Raw genomic sequence first — 26,836 nt, forward strand, 5'->3', positions numbered from 1 at the left:
GGAGCATGGAATTTCTCTGAAGTTAGAGGTTCCTGTGACTAATTTCTTGGTAATTTTGGAGGCCAAGCTTTGGCGGGGAGCAGTTGTTGTGGAAAGATCCTTGAAGGGAGTAACAGAATTTGTAGCAATTCTAGGTCATTCCAACTGGAACAGATACCTGGAGATAGACACACTGCTTAATATCAACAAATTCAGGAGTGTATGTTTTAGGATGTCCTAAGCTAGTCTCATGCTGGGCCTCAGATAGCAACTTGGGAAAAGACTTTACATGACCACACATTAATTTGTGATATATTTAAGAAATGACTATGGTATTTATTTTGAAAACACACTACAACAACAAAAAAATACTGAAGTCCACATTAAAAGAGCTGGGTTCTAGTATGAAACTATCAGTAACCATGTGACTTTAGCAAAGCATTTTGGCTCTCTAGATCTCTACTTCTTCATCAGAAATATGAGGATATTAACTAGGTGAGCCGTAACATCCCTTCACACTTCATAATTTTGTGCTGTGAGCAGAATCCAGAATATCTTCACAAAAAAGTGAATTTCATTGAGATCTCTCTCTCTTTCTTTTTATTTATTTAATGACTGATTTTAGAGAGAGAGAAAGAGGGAAAGGGAGAGAGAGAGAAACCTTGATTTGTTGTTTCAACTATCCATGCATTGTGGTTGGTTCTTTGTATGTGCCTTGACCAGGGATTGACCCTACAACTCTGGTGAATTGTGATGATGCTCTAACCAACGGAGCTACCTGGCCAGGGCCCTGACTTCTCTTTTGATACTTGATGGTAATCACAAAGCCAGAACTTCTGAGACATGTGGAACAATGCCATAAGTAGAGCTCTGAAACTGGAGTCAACTGATTCTACATAGTAAGCATGTGACCCTCAGAGAATTATACTTAAATTCTTTGTGTCTCACATTACTCATCTGTAAAACAAGGCAGAAGCACTCACCTACACAGGTTCCTCATGAAGATCCCATATGATGACATGTGGGCAAGTCCATGGCAGAGCACCGGCCACACAGCACAGGCTCAGTCAGCCAGTCTCTCTCCCTCGTCCCTCTTGTCCTCCTGAGCATGGCTGGCTGAGTTTACTGGTATGACCAAGTCAGAGGTGCCCCCTATGGTTCGGTTGTCCACAGCCTTTTACTGATGTTGGGCTGCCGCCCAGTGATTACCTGCTCTGGAACGCTGCTTTTGATGAAAACTGAACATTTTTTAGGCTGAATTTTTGTCCTGGGCAGCTTTGCTGTTGGGAAGTTCTGTGGGACCACTGGCAGCATAATCCTCTGGGTCAGCAGTTAGAATAACTCCCCAACTTTCAACTAAATTCATCCGAGGGGGTGACACATTGGAAAAGGCAGCAGCAGACACCGCAGTCCCTCCCAGGGCTGCACAGTGGCTGTCCGGGGGCATGGGTCTCTGTGCCCTGGCAGATGCATTTTCTTACAGAAAGAACATGAGCAGCAGTCAGCTGACTCTCCGACTGGGTAACTGACTCAAAAAAGCCACATGGTCCAAGACTAACGCATGGGAAATAGATTAGAAATAATAATAAAAAAATAGATTAAAAGAAAGAGTGCAGGAAGGGAACAAAAGTAGGGAGAAAGGAGAGATGGTAACAGTTTTTTTTTTTTTTTCAGAGGCTGTAGAATCCCTTTCTCTGACTTAGTAGAATCAAGACATAATTAACAGGGGCCTCTCGGAAGCCACAGACTGCCAGAGCCCAGAATATTATATTACTGTACTAATCCAAGGGTTTCAGAGTGGTTCTGATTGTGGAATCTGTAACACAAGTCTGTGGATTGGTTAAGTTAGAGTCACCTGTGAGCATTTGGTTTACATACAGCTTTCTGGGCTTCAGATCCTGGCAGACTGAACAGAAGCCTGAGACAGGGCCAGGGAGTCTACATTTTCGAAGAAACACTCCAAATGATACTGATCTGATGCTAAAGTCACAGGTTCAGGACGACAACAAGATGGTATGTCATCTTTTCCCCAACAGTTGGAGCCAAAGGCTAATAACTTCCTTTTTATGTTATTCTAGTTCTTCCAGGGATTAGGGGGTGGGGTGGGGGGGATAGACCCTGGAACCTAGCTGAACATTGCAGATATACAGTGTGGCCGTAAAGTCATGGTGCACTTTTGACCGGTCACAGGAAAGCAACAAAAGACTATAGAAATGTGAAATCTGCACCAAATAAAAAGAAAACTCTGCCAGTTTCATACCTTTTCAGTGCAGTTCCATGTGGGCTCACGCACAGATTTTTTAGGGCTTCTTAGGTAGCTATCCCGTATAGCCTCTACAGACCCGTCACTGACTGATGGCCTACCAGAACAGGGTTTCTCCACCAAACTGCCGGTTTCCTTCAACTGCTTATCACACCGAGTAATGTTATTCCTATATGGTGGCGCTTCGTTATAAACACGCAGATATTCACATTGCACTTTGGTCATGGATTCAAATTTAGTGAACCACAGAACACACTGAACTTTCCTCTGTACCGTCGACATCTCAACTGGCATGGCTGTGGGCTGCTCCGCTGTATACACAGTGTTACATCATCATCTGTGCATGCGACATGCTGCCACATCATCCTACAGAAACTGGGAGGGTTTTCCTTTTATTTGGTGCAGATTTCACATTTCTATCGTCTTTTGTTGCTTTCCTGTGACTGGTCAAAAGTACACCATGACTTTACGGACACACTGTATGTATCTATCTGTGTGACGTTCAAGATCATGGGAATGGCTATATTGCATCACTGTGCCCTATGTCAATTCCCAATAATGGGATCAGAGGCAGCAACCTTTGCACCTGAGATTCTCTCTCTTTTCAGGCTGGCAGAGGTTACTCATGGTCGGAAGGAAAAAGCCAACACAGCTGTCTTTCTTCCCAACCCTGCCATCTCTTGTAAGAAACTTCCCGTGGCAGTGCCTCACACAGACCATTAGACAAGCCAAACCCCTGACACACAGGAGGTGGGGACAGTGGTGATGACTGCATACCTCCTTATATGGATTTGGACCTGAATCCCATATACTAACTGGCTCCACCCCTGCCTTTTCTCCAGGCTGTCTTGGTGTACCTTGAATTTATACAGAAGTTTCAAACTGGAGATTGTCAAAGCTATCCCACCCGTTTTCCTGTATCTGTGAGCCCAAGTGGCTTTAGCAACTGCGTTTGCCTATAGTTGACACCCAATGCAAATGCCCTTTGGATTCACGGCACACTCAAGTGTGACTGTTATTTTCCATTGGCTACATTGCACTAGATGTGCACAGAAGACAGGGCCGCAGCCAACCCACAGCTGCTTATAGGGCGTGTACTGTCATTTTGGTCAAATTCCTGGACTGTCATCCACCATCTATCACAAGTGTCTGTCTTCAAAGGGAGAATAGGAAAATAAACTTTGACTTTTGCAAGCAAAAAGAGCAAAGAATTGGTTCAATGATATGAATTTTATTAATTATGCAACTTTTTTGGAGAAGAGGTAGAAGTCTGCTCTGTGTTTGGAAACACCAAAGAATTTAACAATTTACCTCCTGATTTAAACAAAACACATCCATAGGCTAATATATGCCCCCCTAGTTCTGTTTAGGAGTGGCATTGAATTTGCCAGTGGTCCCAAGGGTTTTCATTCTGCCTCTTTATGGGTTACACTTCCAAAATGTCTCCCTCATCTCATGTTGATTGTAAAATAAACAGCGCTTTTGAGAACGGAAAGAACTTTTCTTCCTTGTCACAAAAAAGTATTTTGGGCAACTAGCCAAAATACATACAAAAGAAAAAATAGTGATACAGGGAGCAGTAGTGAATGATTTTTTTTTTTTTTTTTTTTTTTTAGTATTTATGCCTAAGAAAATAAGGTTTTGGGTAAACATTACAAGCAGTTATTCTAATTGAAATTGAACAGACCGTACTGGGAATATTTCACCATTTGGTAATTTCTTTTTTTAATAAGAAAACATACTTTAGGTGTTAATTTAATTTAGAGTACCTGAGAAGGGCACTTGGGAAATCCACTATAATATGAAGAGAATAGAAATGTAGGGTTTTAGTTACAAGATTAGGTAACGTGGATATTGTTCATATGTACAGTGTATTTAGTGTTATTTATTTTAGTTGCAAAGCTTAGATAATATAAATATTATTATTTATACCATGTCTTCTTTCCATATAAAAGAATTCTGAATTTTAATAATAATTTGGCCTTCAAATTTATTTCAAAAGAAAGAAAAAGCAGGGAGAAGATAGGTAGGTATAATATGCTCAAAACATGGGTCATGGCCTCCTGGCCACACCCTCTTAAAAAAAGTCAACCTTCAAATACATCCCTGATGACTACTGGGAGTGCAGATGTTAGTAGCAGGTGCCCATCTGTCACAGTGATGTTTGAATCTAGCTCGGCTAGTCTGATGCACCTAGGAACTTGGAATTGACACCCTGATATCAGTTAGGTTGCCTATGACAATCAATATTGGAGCTGGAGTCAATGTCATAACCAGGTTCAAATCATATTATAGGTATACACAAAAGCTTAGTGGCTCACATTTTCTGTGGGTCAGGAATCTGGGCTTGGCTTAACTGGGTTCTTTGACTCAAGGCCTCTCACAAGGCTATATTCCAGGTGTTAAATGGCAGTGAGATTTCAACTGAAGACTCATCTGGGAAGGGTCCACTCCTGAGCTTACTTGCCTAGTTATTGGCAGGATTCATCTTTCAGCTTGCTGTTGCCTCTGGGCCTCAGTTTCTTGCTATGGAAGTCTCTTCACAGGGCAGCTGGCAACAGGGCAGCTTGCTTCATCCAAGCCAGCAAGGGAGAGAGTCTACCAGCATGACAGCAAGTCACCAGCCCTGCCTCCATTCGAAGGAATGGACTTACAGAAGTGTAATGCAGTGCAGTCACAGCAGGGGCATACTGTCCCCTTCACAGTATTCTGATGAATTGAAGCAAGTCACCAGTCCTGCCTCCATTCAAAGGAAAGGGCTTACAGAAGAGCTCAAGTACCAGAGGACAGGGATCATTAAGAGCCATCTTAGAGTCTGTTTGCCACAAAGCAGAAGCAGAGGGACTCCAGTAAGGGAACAGTGAGAGAGATTGACAGACAGATAAAGAGGAGAAGGAAGGGGAAGGAAGGAAGAGAAAGAGCCACCTAACGATTTTTCTAATTTTTATCAATGATCTGATTCTATTTCTTGATTACTTGGTCATATAAAATTATCCCATTAGCATTACAATAATGACCTCTTTAAAAATTAATGTGTTAAGTGTGGTAAAATACACATAAAGTTTACCATCCGTGTTTAAGGGTACTATTTAGTAGTGGTAAGTAGATTCACGTTGTTGTGCTATCATCATCACCATCTATCTCCAGAACTCTTTCCAGCTTGCAAAACGGAGACTGTGTCCCCATTAAACAATTATCCCACATTTTCTTCTTCTCCCAGCCCTTAGCTTCACATCTGCCCTTCTACTTTCTGTCTCTGTGAGTTTGATTATTCTAGATACCTCATGTAACTGGAATCATACAGTATTTGCCTTTTTTGTTTTATTTTTTTGTATTTTTCTGAAGTTGGAAATGGGCAGGCAGTCAGACTCCCGCATGTGCCCAACCGGGATCCACCTGGCATGCTCACCAGGGGGTGATGCTCTGCCCATCTGGGGCGTTGCTCTGTTGCAACCAGAGCCATTCTAGCACCTGAGGCAGAGGCCATGGAGCCATCCTCAGCGCCCGGGCCAACTTTTTGCTCCAATGATGCCTTGGCTGTGGGAGGGGAAGAGAGAGAGACAGAGAGGAAGAAGAGGGGGAGGGGTGGAGAAGCATGTGGGCACTTCTCTTGTGTGTCCTGGCCAGGAATTGAACCCGGGACTCCTGCACACCAGGCCGATGCTCTACCACTAAGCCAGCCAGCCAGGGCCAATATTTGCCTGTTTGTGACTGGCTTTTTTTTCCACTTAGTATAATGTCCTCAAGGTACATTTATATTGTAGCATGTGACAGGATTTTCTTTTCTTTAAAGCAGTGGTTCTCAACCTGTGGGTCACGACCCCGGCGGGGTTGCCTAAAGCCATCGGAAAATACATAATGCACATCAGGTATTTACATTCCGAATCATAACTGTAGCAAAATTACAGTTATGAAGTAGCCACCAAAATTATTTTTTGGTTTGGGGTCACCGCAGCATGAGGAACTGTATTGCGGGGTCACAGCATTAGAAAGGTTGAGAACCACTGCTTTAAAAGTTATATCACATTTTCTTTATCCATTCATCTATCAATGGACACTTGGGTTGGTTTCACCTTTTGGCTACTGTGTATAGTGCTACTATGAACACGGGCATGCAAGTGTCTCTTTGAGATCTTGCTTTAAAATCTTTTGGGGATATATTTAGAGATGAGGTGAAATTGCTGGATCATATGGTAATTTTTAATTTTTTGTGCAATTGACATACTGTTTTCTATAATGGCTGCACCATTTTACATGACCAGTAATAGTCAAGAGTTTTGATTTCTTTATATCTGGCTAACATTTATTATTTTCTTTTTTTTAATTCTTTTTTGTTATTTATTTATTTATTTTTTACAGTTGCCATCCTAACAGGTGTGAAGTGGTATCTCACTGTGGTTTTTATTTGTATTTCCCTAATGATTAGTGAGGTTCAACATGTTCTTGTCGGCCATTTGTATTTTTGTTCTTTAGAGAAATGTCTATTCAAGTCTTTTGCTCATTTAATAATCAGGGTATTTGTTGTATTGTTGTTGAGTTGTAGAGGTGATTTATAAATTCTGTATATTAACCCATTACCAGACATATGTCTCCAATGAATTTTTTTAAAATTTATTTTTAAATTAAAAAATAATTTTATTCTGAGTGAGAAGAGGGGAGACAGAGAGACAGACTCCCACATGAGCCCTGACTTGGATCCACCTGGAAACCCCCATCTAGGGTTATGCTCTGCCCGTCTGGGGCCATGTTCGCAATTGAGCTATTTTTAGCACCTGAGGCAGAAGCTCCAGAGAACCATCCTTAGCGCCAGGCTGATGTACTTGAACCAATTGAGCCATGGCTGAGGGAAGGAGACGGAGAAAAAGAGAGAGAGAGAGAGAGAGAGACAGAGAGACAGAGAGAGAGAGAGGAAGAGGAGGGGTGGAGAAGCAGATGGTCACTTCTCCTGTGTGCCCTGATTAGGAATCAAACCTGAGATAACTACATGCTGGGCCTATGCTCTACCACTGAGCCGACCGGCCAGGGCCTTTTTATTTTTTTTTAACTTGAGCTTATTAAATGGGATTCTGTTCATGGAACCCAAATATCTCTATTAAGACATAAAAGCATCAGGCAATTCTTGTTCTTTTATCTCAATTTTTCTTAGTGTTCTGTGACTCACTTGTTGATTATAAAAAGACTCATTCCATGAAATTGATCTCTAAAAATTTGATTAGGGAGTGGGTTGGTTCTTTGGGTGCTCCATTAACCATCTTAGAATTTTTAAGATTAAACCTAGATTCATACACAATTTCAGATCATTACCTTTTACCTGAGAGTGCTTTAAAATATCTAGATTATGATAAAGAATGTTTTGTCTTTCACATATTACAAATGGACCAAATTCTTCACTATACTTTTTTTAAACAAACCCCATCCAAGATCTGAACATAAACCCAAGGGCTACCAGATATGTTTAGGCATAAACACCCCCTTGGAAAGGATTGGGGGGATATTTCTTGCTTCCAGATTTCCACTCTTCATTATACTCCTCTCACTAACACTTGTGTTTGGCTTCTAATAAATGAGAATCTGAGGTTTTTTTTCTTTGCCCAGACATGATTAAAAGTAAATGCTCAAATATATAGCATCTCCAAAGTCTATATGATTTAAAATTATGGGAGGGACAAAACCTTTGTTCTTAGATTTCTGAGGTTCATTGTGAAAGAACCCAGGAAGCAGGTTGCTTGCTGTAATAGCCAATATGTATAACAGGTGAATTTCAAATCTATACGCAGGGAAATTGCCTTCAAAGCTAAGGGTGTCTGCTGGGGGACTGGGGGCAGGGAGTCATTTTAACTTTGCCATTTCTCAAACCCCCACACCTCTACTTAGGCAGTACAAAGCCCCCGATTGAGTGATTGAACCTATACTTTGCAAAGAAAGAGACTCAGATGGCTTTTCTTTTTTCCTTCTCCTTTCCCCCCCTTTCCCCCCACCATTCTAATGAAATTTGCAGACATGGAAAGGAAACCGAGTTATTTATAGGAGTGGGAGGAATGTAAGCGCTAATTGTGCTTAGTCTATTCCTAAATGCGTAATCTGTTTGCTATTAAATTTTACAATCTTTCAGCAATATACACATTTTTTTAAAGAAGAGAACTTCATAAATCTGACAAAGAGAAACCAAAATAAATTATTCTAAGGGTTCAAATATTCTAATCAAAGTCAAGTTCAAAATTAAAATTTATTTGTAGGATTGACCTCTCTTGCCGCCGCCCTGATCTCCCCTCCCCCCACCCTCTACTAGTGTTTTCTTTCTCTCCTAGACCTGGAAGACTTAGTATGGCTGCTCATAGGTGAAATGGGTTTTTGGTGGTGAGTTATTATGCATGCATGCACGCACTCTCATGTGCAAGCAAAATTGGGTCAACTGGGAAGTTATTGGGATGCAAGTGTCTGCCTGCAGAAGGCTCTGGGCCCCTCAAACTCTAAACCCAGCATTTTGACAATCTAATAATGAGGGTAACTGATATTAGTTGGTACAGTGTAAAGTCATTCTGGGTAGAAAATTGTCATGGGAAATGTTCCCAGGCTTTCCCCTCCTTATTGCCCCCACCTAATAATCCTGGGAACCTGCTGATTGGAAATTAAACACTTGTTAAAAGGAACTAGAAAAAATTATAATAATTCTTAGGTGAATTTTCCATAATGGGAATTATTTCCTGCTTGAAATTTGTTTTAGTGAGACTGTCAAGGCTGCAGGGAATAGAAAATTGCTCAAATTACTTTAAAAAAGATCAGTTTATTAAAAGACCGGAGCCTCTTAAATGCAGAGCTGGAAAACCATCAGGAAACCAGGCAGCTAGAGGGGCCATGTGGCGTCTCCAGCTCAGGGCACCTTTCCCCCTCTTTGCTTCTGCTCCTCTGCTCCCTTTCTGCTTCTAAATGTCACCTAACACTTTCTTTACCTGAAGTCTTTACATTATTTTTCCTACCTTGTAGATTTTGCTTCTTGGTATTATTTTATTTTATGCTTTCTTGTCGCTTAGTGTGTTTTGCCCTGTCTTACCCCCTCTTACCCCATTCTTTCATGCTGGCTTCAGTTTGTTCTGCTCAGGTGCCTTATTCATTCAGTATTCTCAGTTGGAATTCTTGAGAGAGGGCATCTGATGGGTTTAGTTTGATTTTTTTTTTTAATGCCATTCCAAGACTTGCTGTAGGTTGGAGGCCCGTTGATGATATGGCTATTTATTTTAGTCAGTTTCCAACTGCTTTCAACCCTCTACAGCTTTGGGGATGGGGGTATGTGTGGAGGGAACAGGGTCATGTGACCTACACATGGCGTCCTTTTCCGTTTGAGCTATAGACATGTTTTAAAGGTTAATTTGCTAGTCTCCAGGGAAGGTAGAAAGTGTAAGTCAGAATCACAACCAAGATGTGAGTTGGATCCTTTACTGTTTCTGAGTCTCAGTTTTCTGCAAGTGAGGTCGTATTTACTTTTCAGGGCATTTTTTTGATTATCCGTTGCTGAGTAACAGACCACCCCAAAAGTTAGTGGATTAAAACAAGAATGCATTTAATAAATTAATTTTTTTCTTGTGATTTATGGGTTGACTGGGAAGTTCTGTTTCATGGGGTGTTACTGCAGGATGCCTGGAAGGTTCAAAATGTCTTCACTTACATTCTTGGCAATTTGTGCTGGCTGCTCCCTGGTAGTTGTGCTGGGAACAGGGTTCCAGATTTCCCTTCGCATGGACCTCTCTGTGCGGCCACGTGGGTTTTCTTGGGGCATGGTGCCTGAGTTCCATGGAGGAACAGTGCAAGAGGTCAAGTTCTGATGTGCAAGCATGTATCAAGTCTCCGCTGCATTACTCTTGCTAATGTCCTGTTGGGCAGAGCTGGTCACATGGATAAACGCAGCCTCAAAGGGGGTAGTAACTCACAAAGACGTGAAAACCAGGGTCATGGTTCACTGGGGTCCCTGAAATCACATTCTATTGTGTAAATTTTGTCACACTAAATGAGGAATAGAGAGATAATGTTTTTGTTTTTATTTAGTCAGTGAGAGGAGGTGAGGCTGAGAGACGGACACCCACATGCAGCCGGACCAGGATTCACCCGGTAAACCCACCAGGGAGTGATGCTCTGCCAGTTGTGGGAGTCCCTTGGTTGCTGAGTAACCAAGCTCTTCCCACTACCTGAGGCTGAGGTCTCGGAGCCATCCTCAGTGCCTGGGGCCAACTTGTTCCAATAGAGCCATTGCTGTAGGAGGGAAGAAAGAGAGAGAGAGAGAGAGAGAGAGAGAGAGAGAAGGAGAGGAGTGGAGAAGCAGATGGGTGCTTCTCCTGTGTGCCCTGATTAGGAATTGAACCCAGGACACCCACACGCCAGGCAGATGCTCTACCACTGAGCCAACCAGCCAAGGCAAGAGATAATGGTTTTTAATGCACATAATAGGCACCCAGTAAACACCTGCATAATATTTTTGTTGAAAAAAGTGTTGACAGTTTTCTACATATAGCATAGCTATAGTGCATTGCATGTTTCTGTGTTTAAAACATGAATATGCTTAAAATAAACATCAGTGTTGTATCATACATTTTGTGAACATAGTTAAGAATGTATTCCTTCTTAAAAGGTATTTCAGGATCCAGAGACTTCATAGTAACTAAGAAAAGTACTGTAAAATGTTGTTTCGACATAGGAATTTCATGCTCCCAAGAATGAGGTAAGCTAGTTAGGGAAAGCATCTTTGAGAGGGAGCCTTGAGCAGGTCTGAGGTGAACAGAAATAATCATTATATCAGTCCTGGACTCTTCGGGTTTTGCAGAAGAGAAAACATAAGCTTAGAAAGAAGAAGCAGTTTACCTAAGCTCACTGTCAGTGACCAAACTGAAATTTGAATCACTGTCTCCTGATACAGTCACCCATCAACAACTATTTACTATGTATCAGTTTCTGTATCTATGAGAGAACAAAAGAGACATGTCCCTGACTTTTACAGTTAAACCCGGGATAAAGACAGCAAATAAGTAAATAAATCAACAAACACAGAATCCAAGACTGTAATAAACCCTATGAGCGATCCCAATGGAGCAGAGTGATTGAGAATGTTATTGGAAAGAGAGATTGGGCAAGAAAATGTTCTTTGATAAGGTGAAATATAAGTTGCATCTTGATGGGGAATGAGAATGAGACAGTGCGTGAAGAACACGAGAGAACATTCCAGACAGAGGGACCAGTATTTGTTGAGGTTCTGAGTGTGGGAAGATTTCCGTGTGTTAGAGGAAATCAATGACAAGATTGTGGGGCTGAGCACCATGGGCGAAGGGCTGAGGGGCTTATGGTGCCCTAGAGAGGAGGGGGGCACCAGAGTCTGCAGGGCCTTTCAGACCATGAAAAGAAGTTTGGATTTTATTTTAGGTACAAAAAAAACCCTCCACTGAAGTATTTCAGCAAGAGAGTGACACAATCTAATTTATATTTTAAAAGGCTTACTCAAAAACATTGATTGAAAGTCTATTTATTTTCCAGGGTTTCTGCCAAGTGATAATTGGCGGAAAATTAACATATGGACCTGGTGGTGCATAGATAGCATAATGGATGGGAGTGTGTATGGGGAGACAGACACATCCATTATTAGTCACAAGAGTGTGGTGAGTTATGTAACAAACTAATTTGTTGGGTTGCTCGCAAAATCACCCATGAACCTGTTCGTGGCTTTACTGAAATGATAGGCCTAGCTAGATAATACCACAGAACCCATTTCCCAGCCACAGATGATTCATGCAGGGTGGGACACTGTAGACCAGGAGGACCATCGAGTCTCCCTGAAATATTTAAGCCGCACAGAGATTGCAATCACTGATGGCAAGCACTTGCCTTGATGGTGATGCAGCCATTACGCTACTACTGACATCAGGCACTGTAATGAGAAGCTGGTCATCTGAAAGAAGAGCCAGGAAAGAGGCAGAGAGAAGCAGAGGATGAGGGAGAGCTACCAATATTTGAAAGACACATCGAAGAGTGTTATAGGTTCCCAGTTCCCATCTTTGTTATATGGGGCTCATGTTAAGTCTTTTGCCTGTAACATTGCCTACTGTAACCTTATGGGATAATTGTGCCTCTCCGTCTTCCATACTTGGGTTGGGTCTTCTGAGATATGTATGGTTTTCACAACCAGGAAGCAGGAGAAAGAAGTTTCAGACAGAAATAATAGTTTCTTCAAAAGCACAAAACCATGGTCATTCTAAGGGTGAGTGACTTGAGAAGGTGCTTTTGGCAAACACTGTATGAAGCCTTGCTAAGACCTCCAGTCTTGATGATGGAAGTAGAATGCAGAGAACTTGAGAGGATGTTTAGCACTAAACCTCCACTGACAGGTCAGATAGTTTGGTGGTGGTGGAAGAAGTGTATTTTACCCTACTTGTGTGAATTCTTCTCATACTATAAAAATCCCAGGTACAAATTAGTCAATATCTAACATACCACCTGGTGTTTATTCCTGCACCACCAGTCCACAGCTGGTAGTAAACATGGTCTTACTACAAATTGAGGTCCACGTTGTGTACTGAAAAGGTAAGAACTGAGGCATGCAGTGGCATTTACAATAAGACACTCAAGTTCTATTCCACCATGAATAATAAACTGACTTTCAGTTGGCCGGTTGCCATTCCTTCCCAGTAGCCAACTGGCAACCAGCTCTCCCCCATCCCTCTTAGAATTTAAAGATGTGTGCTGGACAGTGTGGGAAAGGGTGTTTTACAGCAGCAATTAGTTTATTCCTGGGGTAAACAGTAGAAATTCAAGGGTAATTGCAGCAAGAAATTTGTTTCCTATTGTAGTGTGAATAACCTGCGGGCAGCCAGTTGGCTGGTTGCCCTCCAAATCCCAAAAAGGATGATTGGCAACTGTTTTGCATCTGTGCCTTGTAGAGATTTGTAGAGGCACATTAGGGAGGGCAGGACGATGGTGGGCAGGGTGTGTGATTTTATATATGTTTGCAAAGCCAAGGATGGTTTTCTAGGAGGGGTTAAGCCAGTAGGAGAAATTCTGGTCTGTGGAAGGGAAGAGCTTGTTTCTCTTTAAGATGGGCATTTCAGCTTGAGTGCCATTTGGCATCTTCCAGACTTTGCTATAGGGCCAACACACACGCAGGCAGCAGAGTCACTGAATCCTTTTTACTTTGCTCTCTGCTGCCTGTGACTATACTGAGCTTGCTGGAGCCTGAAGCAACATGCGACGCTGAGACTGCGAGCAGCCAGGAGCCCATTGGCCATGGCCTTGGCTGAACTGACTGTACCACCCTCTCCATTTTGCTTGCCAGCCAACCTGGCCACTTCCCCACATTTCTTTTTCAGGTGTGGCATTGCAGAAACCATTATTATTGTTGTGTTTGCACTTTATGAGAACACACAGACACAAGCGTTTCCAGCCCTCTGTTACACTCCCCGGGGCAGGCTGTAATTTGAATGCCAACTCAGGAGGCAGCAATGTCACATATTTGTACAGCCTTTGCTTTTATAAGTATTGCATAATTAGGTTTTAATATTTTATATAGGACTCGTGAGAAAGGAATTCTTTCTGCTGTATAGATGGGAAAAATACTAGGAAAATCCACAATAGAGCAGAAGTTGGAGAGAGAGCATTGCATCTTTCCGTGTGAGGGGGAGAGGTGCAAAGTGAGTGGGAATAACCCCTCCCACTAACACTGAGCTCCTCACTGTGCCTTATGCATCTCTTGCCTCCTAACTGATTTCCCTGCCTTTCCCTTCAGCCCTCAATCTGTTTGGTGTACATGGCAGTTCTCGTCATGTCAAGATTCAAGGAAAGTAACAAAATCCGATGCTTTTCTGGGATAGTGCTCAACACTCTCAGCATGGTCTATCAGGCCAGCTTGACTTGGCTTCAGTCTCATTTCTTTGTGTGTATGTGTGTGTGTGTGTGTGTGTGTGTGTGTGTGTGTGTGTGACAGAGACAGAGAGAGAGACAGAAAGAAGGACAGATAAGGACAGACAGACAGGAAGGGAGAGAGATGAAAAGCATCAATTCTTTGTTGCAGCTCCTTAGTTGTTCATTGATTGCTTTTTCATATGTTCCTTGACTGTGGGGCTACAGCAGAGCGAGTGGCCCCTTGCTCAAGCCAGCAACCTTGGGTTCAAGCTAGTGAGCCTTGCTTAAACCAGATGAGCCCACTCTCAAGACAGCCACCTCGGGATTTCAAACCTGGGTCCTCCGCATCCCAGTCCGACGCTCTATCCACTGCGCCACTGCGCCACTGCCTGGTCAGGCCAGTCTCATTTCTTATGGTCCATCAGCCTCTTGTGACCCAGTCCTGCTTGCCTTTCCCTCTGGTCCTCAAATGCTTCATGATCCCTCTTGTCATAGGACCTTTGCACATTCCATGTCTGCTTCCTGGATTCTTATTTCCACTGGACTCAATGGTAGTGAACTGCTTTTCATCTTTCCAATCCCTGCTGACACATCCTCTCATCCCTGAATCTCCAGACATTGGCAGAGTCCCAGGCTAGTCCCTCCCATAGCATCTGCAAATCTCCTTCCTAGCCCTCATCACAATCTGTAATTCTGTACATGAGTTTGTGAGTACTTGACGAATGTCTACCTGGCCCCCTGATGAGAACAAAGACTGTCAATTTCAGGCCCCCTTTTGTGCCTGGTAGATAAGTGAATGAAGGTGGTGAACTCTGTGGGGAGAAATAGCATAAGTACTGTCAAGTCGAGAGGGAGGTGCCAACTTTATAGTTAAGAAATAAGAGGAAGAGGAACTGAGGCCTCCAATTCAGAAGGGGCTTTGAAGGAAATAAACCAAAGTTAGCAACAATTTTAGTCTGCGTGAACTAATTGACAAGAAGTGAGTTTCAAGCCAATGAACCTCTGAACCTCACTTTGAAGTCAAACATTGATTTCTGGGTTTGGAGAGGCAGCATGATGAAGAGGTAGGATCACTGATCTCCATAAACACTCACATTTTTCCTTTGTCAGGGTTTGCCCTATCCTAACAGTGGGCAGATCAGGATTGGCAGCTCTGGTGGTCCAACCCCAGTGCCCAGAGCTGTGGCTGATTAGGCATAGAAGTTCCTCTGGGGCAGCTCGAAGGTCTCATGTACCAGAAGTGATCACAGAGGATGTAGGTGTATGGGGGAATAAAATGGAGGTTAACATATAGCGAGGGGAACAACCATAGCATGAAAATGTCAGAGAAAAAGGAAGGAGTAAAGTGGAAATTGCTGGCAGAGATGGGGTAAGTCAAGAGAATAGAGCTCACAGTTTGCCAGGGGAGAGGGAGAGACTTCAGAACCAGGGTGTGGTGAAGCAGTGCGAGAACACAGAAACTGCCCTGAGATTTATTCAGAATGAGGTTGTCGATGACCTTTGAAAGGGCAGTGCTATTGGAGTGTTGGGGGACAGAAACCAGAGATCAGGCTATTGAGAAGGGGGTTCCAAGAAAGTGGGAGAGTCAGCAAGGTACACTTGGATTGAAAAATCTTTAAATCTTTCAAACATCCTCAAAAGTTGCCAAAGGCAAAAACTTGCCTGCCGTGGAATTATTAGATAAATTGTTGAGTATCTCTAACCACTCTTCTCAGAAAGCCCAGGGCAGTTGAATCCCAGCCAGATGTGTTGAAGGTCAAGACTGAGACAGATGTCTTGGGAGGTGAGACTGAGGGATGGGGGTGGTGAGCGCTCACACTTGGCAGCATCAGTGGGCAGGAGTCCATTGTCAGGGGTGCTCCTCCTTGGCCGCACCCGCTGTTATTGTTGTTAGCTTCTCATTTCCAGGGGTATTAAATCTACTACAAAGTATTAAAACTGGTGTTTGGAATATGATCCAATTAATTCATTTTGCTTTATCTGAATTCAATAGCAGAATATCTTGGCTTTGAACTTTTGCATCTCTTAAGCAAGGCAGAGGTACCAGAAAATACACTGAGGTTTCGGAAGGATGAACCCATTGCTGGACACAGAGAGAGGCCTGATGGGGAAGGTGGAATCACTGAGTCAGGTTTACTAGCAGAAGTTGGGCCACTGATGACTCCTCAACTTTTGTATAGAATTTCAAAAAAATGTCAAGCCACTTAAAGTGACATGAAGGCAAGAATTCAAGCGACAAATTCTTTTTAACAGTAAGATTAGAATGTTGGACTCGATATTAACTAAAGACCTTTCTCAACCTAATTTCCATGAGTCTACAAATTGGACCAGTGTCATACTCTCAGGAAGAGCCTGTAGTTAAGGACAGAACAGCAAGAATCTGCATGGCAGACATTCTCCTGAGAGGGTACAGAATTCTGATTTAAAGATTGCATCTGTTCTTTTGCAAAGTCCTTCCACTGAGAAAACCCAAACAATATAAAGATGTTGATCCAAGGATATGTGGCTGAAGCCTTTATGAAAGTAACTGGGGCTGCATATGGACTATACGTACCTAGTTAACCTCTAGACCTCGACTGTCCAAAGCAAGTAGCTAATTAACCATAAATTAATTTAAATCAAAATTCTGATTTGAACTTAGCAATGTTGGGACTTCTAGTTGCAGATGTCCAGTAGATAGAAACACAGGGTCTAGAGTTTGAATGAGAGGACCAGGTTAGCGATGGAAATTTAGTCATAAATATTGATGTTGGTTGAAAGATGCTCTCCCTGCCTGACTGGTGGTGGCACAATTGATAGAGTGTTGACCTGGGATGCTGAGGACTCAGGTTTGAAAGCCTGAGGTTGCCAGCTTGAGGTTATGGTCATCAACATGACCTCATGGTTGCTGGCTTGAGTTCAAAAGTCGTTGGCTTGAGCAAGGGGTCACTGGCTCAGGCTGAGCCTCCTGGTCAAGGCTTGTATGAGAAGCAACCAATGAGCAACTAAAGAGATGCAACTACAAGTTGATGCTTCTCATCTCTCTCCTTTTCCTTTTCTCTCTCTCTCAAGAAAGAAAAAGAAGGAAGGAAAGAAAGAAAGAAAGAAAGAAAGAAAGAAAGAAAGAAAGAAAGAAAGAAAGAAAGAAAGAAAGGAAATAGAAAGATGCTCTCCCTGAAAGAGTATATAGATTGAGAAGATTGCCAAGTATGGAGCCGTGAGGCACAAGAACATTTAGGGAATAAGCAGAGAATGGTGACCCAGATATTGACAATAAAACTCTGGCAAAGTTGCAGTTAAACATGTATTAATGGTGTTACAGAATCCACAGAAGTAGAGAATTTTTGGAGGAAGGAAGTGGTCAGCAGTGTTAGATGCCACAGATAAATTTAGTAAGGAGGATTTCATTTAATATACTTAAAACTTCCATGTGTCAGAGACTGATGTGAAATGCTGGCAGAGGGACTTCTGGCCCAGGTTTTTAGATAGATCCTTTAATCAGGGGTATTAAAAGTATCCTTAAAGTCAATGTAAACAGAACATCAATTTTCTTATTCCATTTACCTCAAGCTTTAATATACTATGTCCACACTAAAAATTTTTAGTTTTTGGCTTTTAATATACATGATATTTTGCATTTCTGTGGATTCTATCTCCTTTAGTAGATTTGATATTTCTTGAGGGCTGTAGCCATATGGTCTCTCTTTTTTGGAAAAAATACCCATCTCAATTTTTAGTAAAAGGATTTTACATAGTAGGAGCTCTAGGTAAGAAAATTTGAGACTCTGTTGTTTTTAAAATAAGAAGTTCCTACAAAGATCTCCATTGAAAATTTTTTTGGCTCATTATGGATAATTGATGCAGGAATATTCATCCTGAACACCTATATTCTCAGTGATACCGAAAAAAGGGATTGCAGAGAAATTGAAAGACATATATTCCTCAAGCCATGTACCTGGCCATTATGAAAGTTTGGCCATTTGTCTATTTCAAATTGGAGTGATAAGTACATGAGTCACCTGATTTTGTCATCAAGATGGTAACCAAGGACTGTAAGAACATGCTTGTGTAATATTATAATCATTAGGAATAACAAAAGGATTTCAATTACTGAGTACCTACTATATTAGCTATCATTTGTTTACAACATATAAGAAGCCAGGCACTGGGCTAAACTCTAAAGTGCTTTATAGCATTTAATTTTTAGGTACTATTAGCTCCACCATATATGGAGGAAGCAGGGACATAAAGGATAAAAGTATAATTCACATGTACAATTGAGGGAAAACCCAGCCTCTGAATCTCAGCTGCTTGACCTCAATGCACCTGTGTGTGTGTGACCCCTAACCTCTAAATGGTTTCATTTATTCTTCATGACATCCTGGAAATTAGATATCATCAGCACCACTTTGCAGATGGTAAGCCAAGGCCCTGTTGAGTTAAATAAATTGTCCAAGATCACACAGCCCATAAATAGTTGAGTTGGCTTTTCAATTTGGGCTGTTGATTCAGGGCCCTTTCTCTTTCCACTGTGTTTTCCTGGCTTCTAGTGTTTCATCGTCATGAACTGTCATAGACTTTACTGATAGAGAGGAAAATTAGAAAACTCCAAGGCTGGCCAGGACCCAGGAGATGAGCTCATTCGTCTCCCTAGTGCCTGGCAAGACTAGAGAACTCCCTGCTTGGTATCAGCTGAAGGTTTTTTTTAGAAGTAATATTGCTATCATTGCAACAGTTTTCATGTCCATTGAAGAAAGCTGGAAAATATAGAAAAGATGAAAAGCATCCAAGGCTTTCTTTACTAATACTCTTTATAGAAAGAAAATTATATACATACTTATTTATTTGTAGATTTATAGCCTTTCTTATGTAAAATGACATTTCCCATGGCTTTAAATATTTTTCTGTAATATAATTTTTTCTATATTTTAAATAGTGCTCTAATAGCATTGAGTACCAGCAGATGACAATACCATAATTTACTGAAATAAAAGGTTGCTGTTACGGGTTAACATTTTTGGTTAATGGCTATGGGGATTTCCTTATGACTGACTCCAATAAACTGAATTTCTAGTCAGAGGGAATAATATTTTAAGTTCTTTGATGTCTAGTGATATATATTGACATAAGTGATATATGCATACATATTACCTTTCAGAAAATTGGTGCCAATTGGCATCCTTACCAACAGAGTATGAGCGTATCTATTTACTATACTCTTGCCAATGTAATAGATGAAAGATGGTATCTCTTTGTTATTTTAAGTGAAATTTTTGGTTGCAACTGTGGTAGGCTAAATCATGCCCTCCCCCATCATTGTCCATGTCCTTATCCCTGAGCTCTAACCACCTGAACCCTGTGAATATGATGCCTTGTATGGTAAAAGAAACTCTGCAGATGTGATTCAATTTAAGGATTTGGGATGAGATTACCCTGGATTATCTTGGTGGACCTAACATAATTCAAAAGGCTTGCTAAAGGGCTCTGGAGGGGGCATTAGAATTCTAGAAAGAAAATGTTTAGGATGGAAGCAGAGATCAGAGACGAGAGAAGCAGCTATGCAGCTGCCTTTGAAGAGGGAGGAAGGGGCCATGAGCCAGGGAATGCTGATTATATCTAGAACAGGGGTCTCAAACTCAACTCAGCATGTGGGCCGCAGAGCAAGATCACAGCCGTTCGGCGGGCTGCACTAGGTCTACAAAAGGCAACTGTTACGCAACACTTTTCTCACTGCAGTTGAAAACAAAAAAAAAATCAGTACAACAAGCACAATCGTACATGCACTTTACTCAGTGTCACAAAACGACCAGAAACTGTATTTCGTATCACAACTGCTGTTAACTAAGCTAATATCTAGCTAGGATGCTAGAGAAATGAAAAATACAAGTAGGCCCCTAGGCTTACTTAATTTTATCCAAAATATTTTGAACTTCATGGATTAGTCTGCGGGCCGCACAAAATTGTTTGGCGGGCCGCATGCGGGCCGCGAGTTTGAGACCCCTGATCTAGAAGCTGGTAGAATCAGTGAACAGCATCACACAGAGATCTGGAAGAAACACATTTCTGGAGACCTACCTTAGATTTCTGAGGTCCACAATCTACATGCAAGATAACAGATTTATGCTGTTTTAAGACACTAAGTTTGTGGTAACTTGTTATAACAGCAATAGCAAACTAATACGATGGCTACTTTTTTTAAATTTGTTTTTCTGGTTTTTTTTAAATCTTATTTTTATTAATTTTAATGTAGTGACATTGATAAATCAGGGTATATATGTTCAGAGAAAACATCTCCAGATTATTTTGACATTTGATTATGTTGTATACCCCTCACCCAATGTCAAATTGTCTTCCGTCACCTTCTAACTGGTTTTCTTTGTGCCCCTCCCCTTCCCCTACCCCCTCTCTCCTTCCTCGCCCCCTCCCCACCCCTGTTACCATCACATTCTTGTTCATGTCTCTGAGTCTCATTTTTATGTCCCATCTATATGGATTCATATAGTTCTTAGTTTTTGCTGATTTACTTATTTCACTCAGCATAATGTTATCAAGATCCATCCATGTTGTTGTAAATGATCCGATGTCATCATTTCTTATGGCTGAGTAGTATTCCATAGTATATATGTACCAAAGCTTGTTAATCCACTCGTCCACTGACAGACACTTGGGCTGTTTCCAGATCTTCGCTATTGTGAACAATGCTGCCATAAACAAGGGTTTTTTTGTTTGTTTGTTTTTCCTAGGTCCTTAACTTTTTTTTCATTTTGATGATTTTATATTAAAGGTATTACTACTCCTTCAGTCACATGGGCTGTTAATATTTTCTTTGAGTGTTTGTCTTCCAATTTCATTTGTAGCTTTTTTCCCTTATGGCTCCCCCTGCCCCAAACCCTTATGATAGATCCTGAACTATAGTGTCAGTGGAGTTTCAGCTCTAATTTTGGACAAGTTCTCTTGCCTCCCTGAGCCTTAACTTTTTCTATCTGTAATTTTGGACAATAACAATATCTATCCTACAAAGATGATTGTAATGATTAAATGAGATCATGCATGTGAAAAATGATCATGTCTCATGCCTAGCAAGTAAACAATACATATTAGGTGTTCATCTTATTATTAGTTTTATTATCATCATCATTTTTTCTCTTTTATGATTTCTTCTTTTGATAAATACTTGAAGGTAGGAGATTTTTGCATTTTACCTTTAATTCATTCAGTGTCTTCCAATTTCATTAGTTAATAACCTGCCAGTTTTCGGTCTCTATCAATTCATTCCCACCACCCATTACAGCCATTTCCCTCTGTCTTGGGCATTCAGGAGAATAGCAGATTACACTCATCTTTATCCTGACCCATGGCAAATTGGATGGGTTGTCACGATAGCCAGCTGGAAAGCTGGGGTGCTGATGGGTGCCTTGCTCTTTTACTCATCAAGTGGTTGACAGGAAAGGAGTCACAATGAGGACTTTCCCCATCATTCTCTGGCAGAGCCTGCAGAAGATCATCTGCATTTTGATCTGAGTAAAGGCAGGTGATGAAACCACCAATAAGTTCCAGGCTTATCTAACAGCTGGCTCAAAGGTGATATGGAGATGAAAAAAATTGAGCTATAATCCAAGTTCTTTTGTGAAATAAAACTTTCTAGAAGTCAAACATCTGTTCAAAGAATGTAGGATTTCAGGCAATATGGAATTAGGAGCAATTTGTATTACTGGCCAGGGCTTTTTGTTCTCATGATTTTTTCAGATGAATTTGCTTTTGGAGGTGGTGGTGGCGGTGGTGGGTAGAAATAAGCAGAAATGTCTTTTAAAAATACTCCAAGTACATTGGGTTTTCTTCTTCTCTTTGATTTTGAATCAACATTTTTGACAAGGTTTGGAAACTGCTCTTTTTTATTTTAATTTTCATTTTATTTAAGAGAGAAAGAACTCTAGTCTAAAGTGTTTTACTCTCTTTATCAGCAGAATTCTGAGGTCATCATTACAGAAAATGGTGACTTGCTTCATAACGTGGCAGGCCATTTTGTTCAAAGATCTAATTCTTCTTCTCATTTGCCCTGTGAGCTCAGGAAGGTTGCCTATCCTCTCTTCTAGGGTCAGTCTTTCCATAAACAACCAGCCCAACAGATGGGTTCCATGTCCCAGTTTGTCCCATTAGTTTCAAACAACAGTCAATGTACAAATACTTCAACTTTGTATCAAGTTGTCTATTTATGGATATCTATTGAATGTCTAATATCCCAGAAGATGAGAATAAAGAAGAGAAAATAAAGCAAGATTGATCTTCAACATCACAACGTTAGGTATGCTGCATGTATATGTACCACATGGGAGCAGCTCTGAGCATTTATATGCTCTTGATTCACATGCACTATCTTCTCTCTTCATTTGCCTAGAATGCACTTGATAATCCATCATACAGCAATACTGTGCCATTCCATTTGAATACTTTAATTGCCCACACCCCCAACTACCCACTCCTTTCTCCCTCCCCTTGTCCTCTGATGGACATACCAAGCCTGCAAAAGATGTGTTTCACTCCTGTGTCTCCTCCCTTTCTCCCAGAAGTACTGCCCTCTCAAAAAAGCCATCTCTGGCTCTGTACAAATTCAAGTCCTGTTCCTTTAAAAAGCTTCAGTTTAGAATTCTGATTCCTCATGTATCAGACCTAGACGCCATGTTTTCCCACTCAGGATAGGTTCTTTTCTGTCTGGGGGTAATGTTACTTGGTTTCTCCCATGACTTGAGCTCCATCCCGTGTTCCTGCTCATCACAGTCTTCATCTGACCTCCAGCTCAGGCGTAGGCTTTGGAGTTTTCACTGCTGGAGTCAATGGATGTTTACCTACTTACATGAATATTGGAGTCAGTAGTGTTTCTGTTTTCTAGCTTTGCAAGCGGCATGGGCTGTGGCAGACTTTACGTGTTCTGCTTGTTGATTTACATGGTGTTTGGTGGATGTGTGAACAGATTTAGAGCAAAGTGTCCACTGTTACCCTGGGGTATGTATTTCCTGATGAAAACAGAATCTTGCCTTTGTTGTTCCTAAACTAGAATCCTTCACCATGCCCTTTGTGCCAATCTTACAGAGCATCCTTATCTGAACTATATGCAGATGGTTAGCCCGACAATCTGAGCTGCCTTATTCATACATCCACTTATAAGTAGAAAAACAAATCGGTCTTTCAGATGTGGGCATTTTCATCTCCTCCCAGGCCCACAAACAATCTTTAGTTGAATTGCTTCTGATTCTTTAAAAAGTGTTTTGAAAGTTGTAGTTCCAAGATCCTATAAGCAATAATACCCTTAGCCCCAGGCAAAGGACTCTTCTGGGCTCTATACTTTGAAAGTATACATCACACACACACACACACACACACACACACACACATACACACACACACACACTATTAACACATAGGCTTCTTTGTCAATGGGATCTAGCACTGGGTGTTGACACAGTGTTACCAATAACCCTAAACATCTGCTTTTGTGCCCAATATCATTCAAACCCTGGAGAAATACTTCTCCATATTTCTTACCAAATGTCCTCAAAACAATAGAAACTGCATGCAGATGCCATACAGGTTTGAGGATTGTTCCCTTGCTGACCACAGAGATGGACAATGCTTCAGAGTGCAGGGAACAGGGTGCCCGGAGAAGGGCTTAATTTAGAGGAAAGATGAATTAACTTGTTATATAATAGGAGGTACTGTTATAGCATATGCACGCAAGAGATTCTTGCATAACGAAGTATCATTTCCCAATAGGGCCACACGCTTGTTTTCTTGCTACTTTTCGTGTTCTAATTTGTGATTCTGAGGAACTTATAAATTAGTGCAGGAGTCATGGGCTGAGGAATGTTTCACAGTATTAAACAATTCATATTACCCTTAAATTTATATATATGTAAATGACATGTGTGATACTGATTCTTTGCAATGCCAACTGGTTTGATCCTAAATAATAAAATTGTAAATAATTGTAATTTTTACAAAATAATTAAGAAAATTTAATCTTCTTTTTATATATTAATAGATAACCTTGAATCCTTGAGGAAAATTTACTTTTCTTGAGAACAATTATATTTGCATATAATTTTCTTTTTTAAATGAAAAACACACCCAAATTTGTGTATTTTGAATGCAATTAAATTTTGTTTTAATCTCTTAGTCACTACTCTTAGCATATCATAAATTATGTGACAGTCAATATTATAACAACATAATAAATTTGCTGAAATAAAAAGCAAGAAAAATAATAAGATAACTTTATAATAAGTTATAAATGATATGTTTTTTATTTGGTACTCTTCCAAATATTGCCAACTTATCAACAGAATACCCAGACATAATAAGAATTAAACTCAGTCTTTTCAGATACTTGGTCTATCTCAGGTTTAAATAATCATAACTTTGTTCATTTTTTATTTTGTCATTATAAAGATTTATTTTGCAAAGTTAGGGGTTAGAATATTAAAATCAAGCTTTATTTGCACTATTGTTCCCAGCCCTGCAAATATGTGAAAGCAAGTCTGCCCATAACCTTTCCTTTCCAGGTAACTTATTGTAGAGATTTTTTATTTTTTTTATCCAAAAATATTTCCTTGGGTCAAACAGAAGTCTTTCCTACCTTAAGCCATTTCTTTTGTATTTAAGAACACATATACTCTCTTACATATGTGTGGTGAAAATGTACTAGATGCATTTTGTCGAATGTATCTTACTAACAACTTCCTTCGAAAGGCAAACTTGAGAATTCTGTTGGTGTTCTCACACTTTCGTGATTAATTTCTTAGGTTTTATCTCCTTACCACATACAAAGATATTTCTCCATTTTTAGAGGTCAGTGTGGACTCCTTCCTGTTATTAGAATATTACTGAATTTTGGGGGGTATATACCCAGTAGAGGCATTGCTGGGTCATAAGGTAGCTCTATTTTCAGTTTTTTGAGGAACCACCATACTTTCTTTCATAATCGTTGTATTACTTTACAGTCCCACCAACAGTGGATGAGGGTTCCTTTTTCTCCACAGCCTCTCCAACATTTGCTATTACCTGTCTTGTTGATAATAGCTAATCTAACAGGTGTGAGGTGGTATCTCATTGTAGTTTTGATTTGCATTTCTCTAATAACTAATGAAGATGGACATCTTTTCATATATCTGTTGGACATTTGTATTTCTTCCTGGGAGAAGTGTCTGTTCATGTCTTCTTCCCATTTTTTTATTGGATTGTTTGTTTGTTGTTGAGTTTATGAGTTCTTTGTAAATTTTGGATATTAGGCCCTTATCTGAGCTGTTGTTTGAAAATATCATTTCCCATTTAGTTGGCTGTCTGTTTATTTTGTTGTCAGTTTCTCTTGCTGAGCAAAAACGTTTTAGTCTGATGTAGTCCCATTCATTTATCTTTGCCTTCACTTCTCTTGCCTTTGGAGTCAGAAACATTGATATGTAAAGATACATGTAGCCCCATGTTCATTGCAGCATTGTTCACAGTGACCAAGACACGAAAACAACCAAAAAGCCCTTCAATAGAAGACTGGATAAAGAAGATGTGGCACACGTACACTATGGAATACTACTCAGCCATAAGAAATGATGACATCGGATCATTTACAACAAAATGGTGGGATCTTGATAACATTATACAAAGTGAAATAAGTAAATCAGAAAAAACCAAGAACTACATGATTCCACACATTGGTGGGACATAAAAATGAGACTAAGAGACATGGACAAGAGTGTGGTGGTTACCTGGGGTGTGGGGAAGGGGGGGCACAGGAGGGAAGGAGGGAGAGGGGAAGGGGAGGAGGAGGGGCACAAAGAAAACTAGATAGAGTGTGACGGAGGACAATCTGACTGGGTGATGAATATGCAACATAATTGAATGACAAGATAACCTGGACATGTTTTCTTTGAATATATGTACCCTGATTTATTGATGTCACCCCATTAACATTAATAAAAATTTATTTATAAAAAAAAGAATATTACTGAAAACATATATGTGGGAAGGGCACTTTAAAGACATATTATACATTGGAAATGCATTTTACAGGTTAAGGACTCATTTCTCCATAGTTGATTTAAACTCAACCTTTACTTGGCTTAAGCACTACTGAGTGACTGTGTGGAGAGCGTGCTAAGCTTAGCTGGCTTGCAGGTTTCTGGTTCTGTCCCTTAAGGACGCTGTCATGCTGGCTGGAGATTTAGCTGCTTATCTATAAAATATGGAGCTACTAATTCCAACCTACTACCTATCTCATAGACATGCTGTAATGTTTTAATGAAAAGTACTTTGAGCTCTTTGGGGGGAAAAAATAAAGGATTCTCTCTATAAACAGAGAATTGTTACCAAAATGTTCTTTTCATTAGTTCTTTGGATCCTCTTATGAGAGAGTCCCAGTCTACCTAATGGATGGGAATTTATAGATAGCCATTTCTAAAAGCACATCCAAGCACACTCAAACATTAAACAAACACAGATGCACAAATGAGATTAGGAAATTACCCAACAACGGTACAGCCTGTACCTGGGAATTGATGGGAGGGACTGATTTTCCGTAACTCTCATTATTCTCACTCTTTGCCATACATTTGAGACTTAAGCTGCATGAGTTGGCCAGCACTGAAATGGCAGTTCTTTTATAAAACTCTTAATAGTCCTCCAAGGGCCAAGTAAAATTAGGAACAGATCGTCTGAAACTGGGTTTACACTGTCCCTTGGAGTTTTTAGAGATTA

Source organism: Saccopteryx bilineata, chromosome 6 (genome assembly GCF_036850765.1).
Source record: "Saccopteryx bilineata isolate mSacBil1 chromosome 6, mSacBil1_pri_phased_curated, whole genome shotgun sequence".
NCBI classification, from domain to species: Eukaryota; Metazoa; Chordata; class Mammalia; order Chiroptera; family Emballonuridae; genus Saccopteryx; species Saccopteryx bilineata.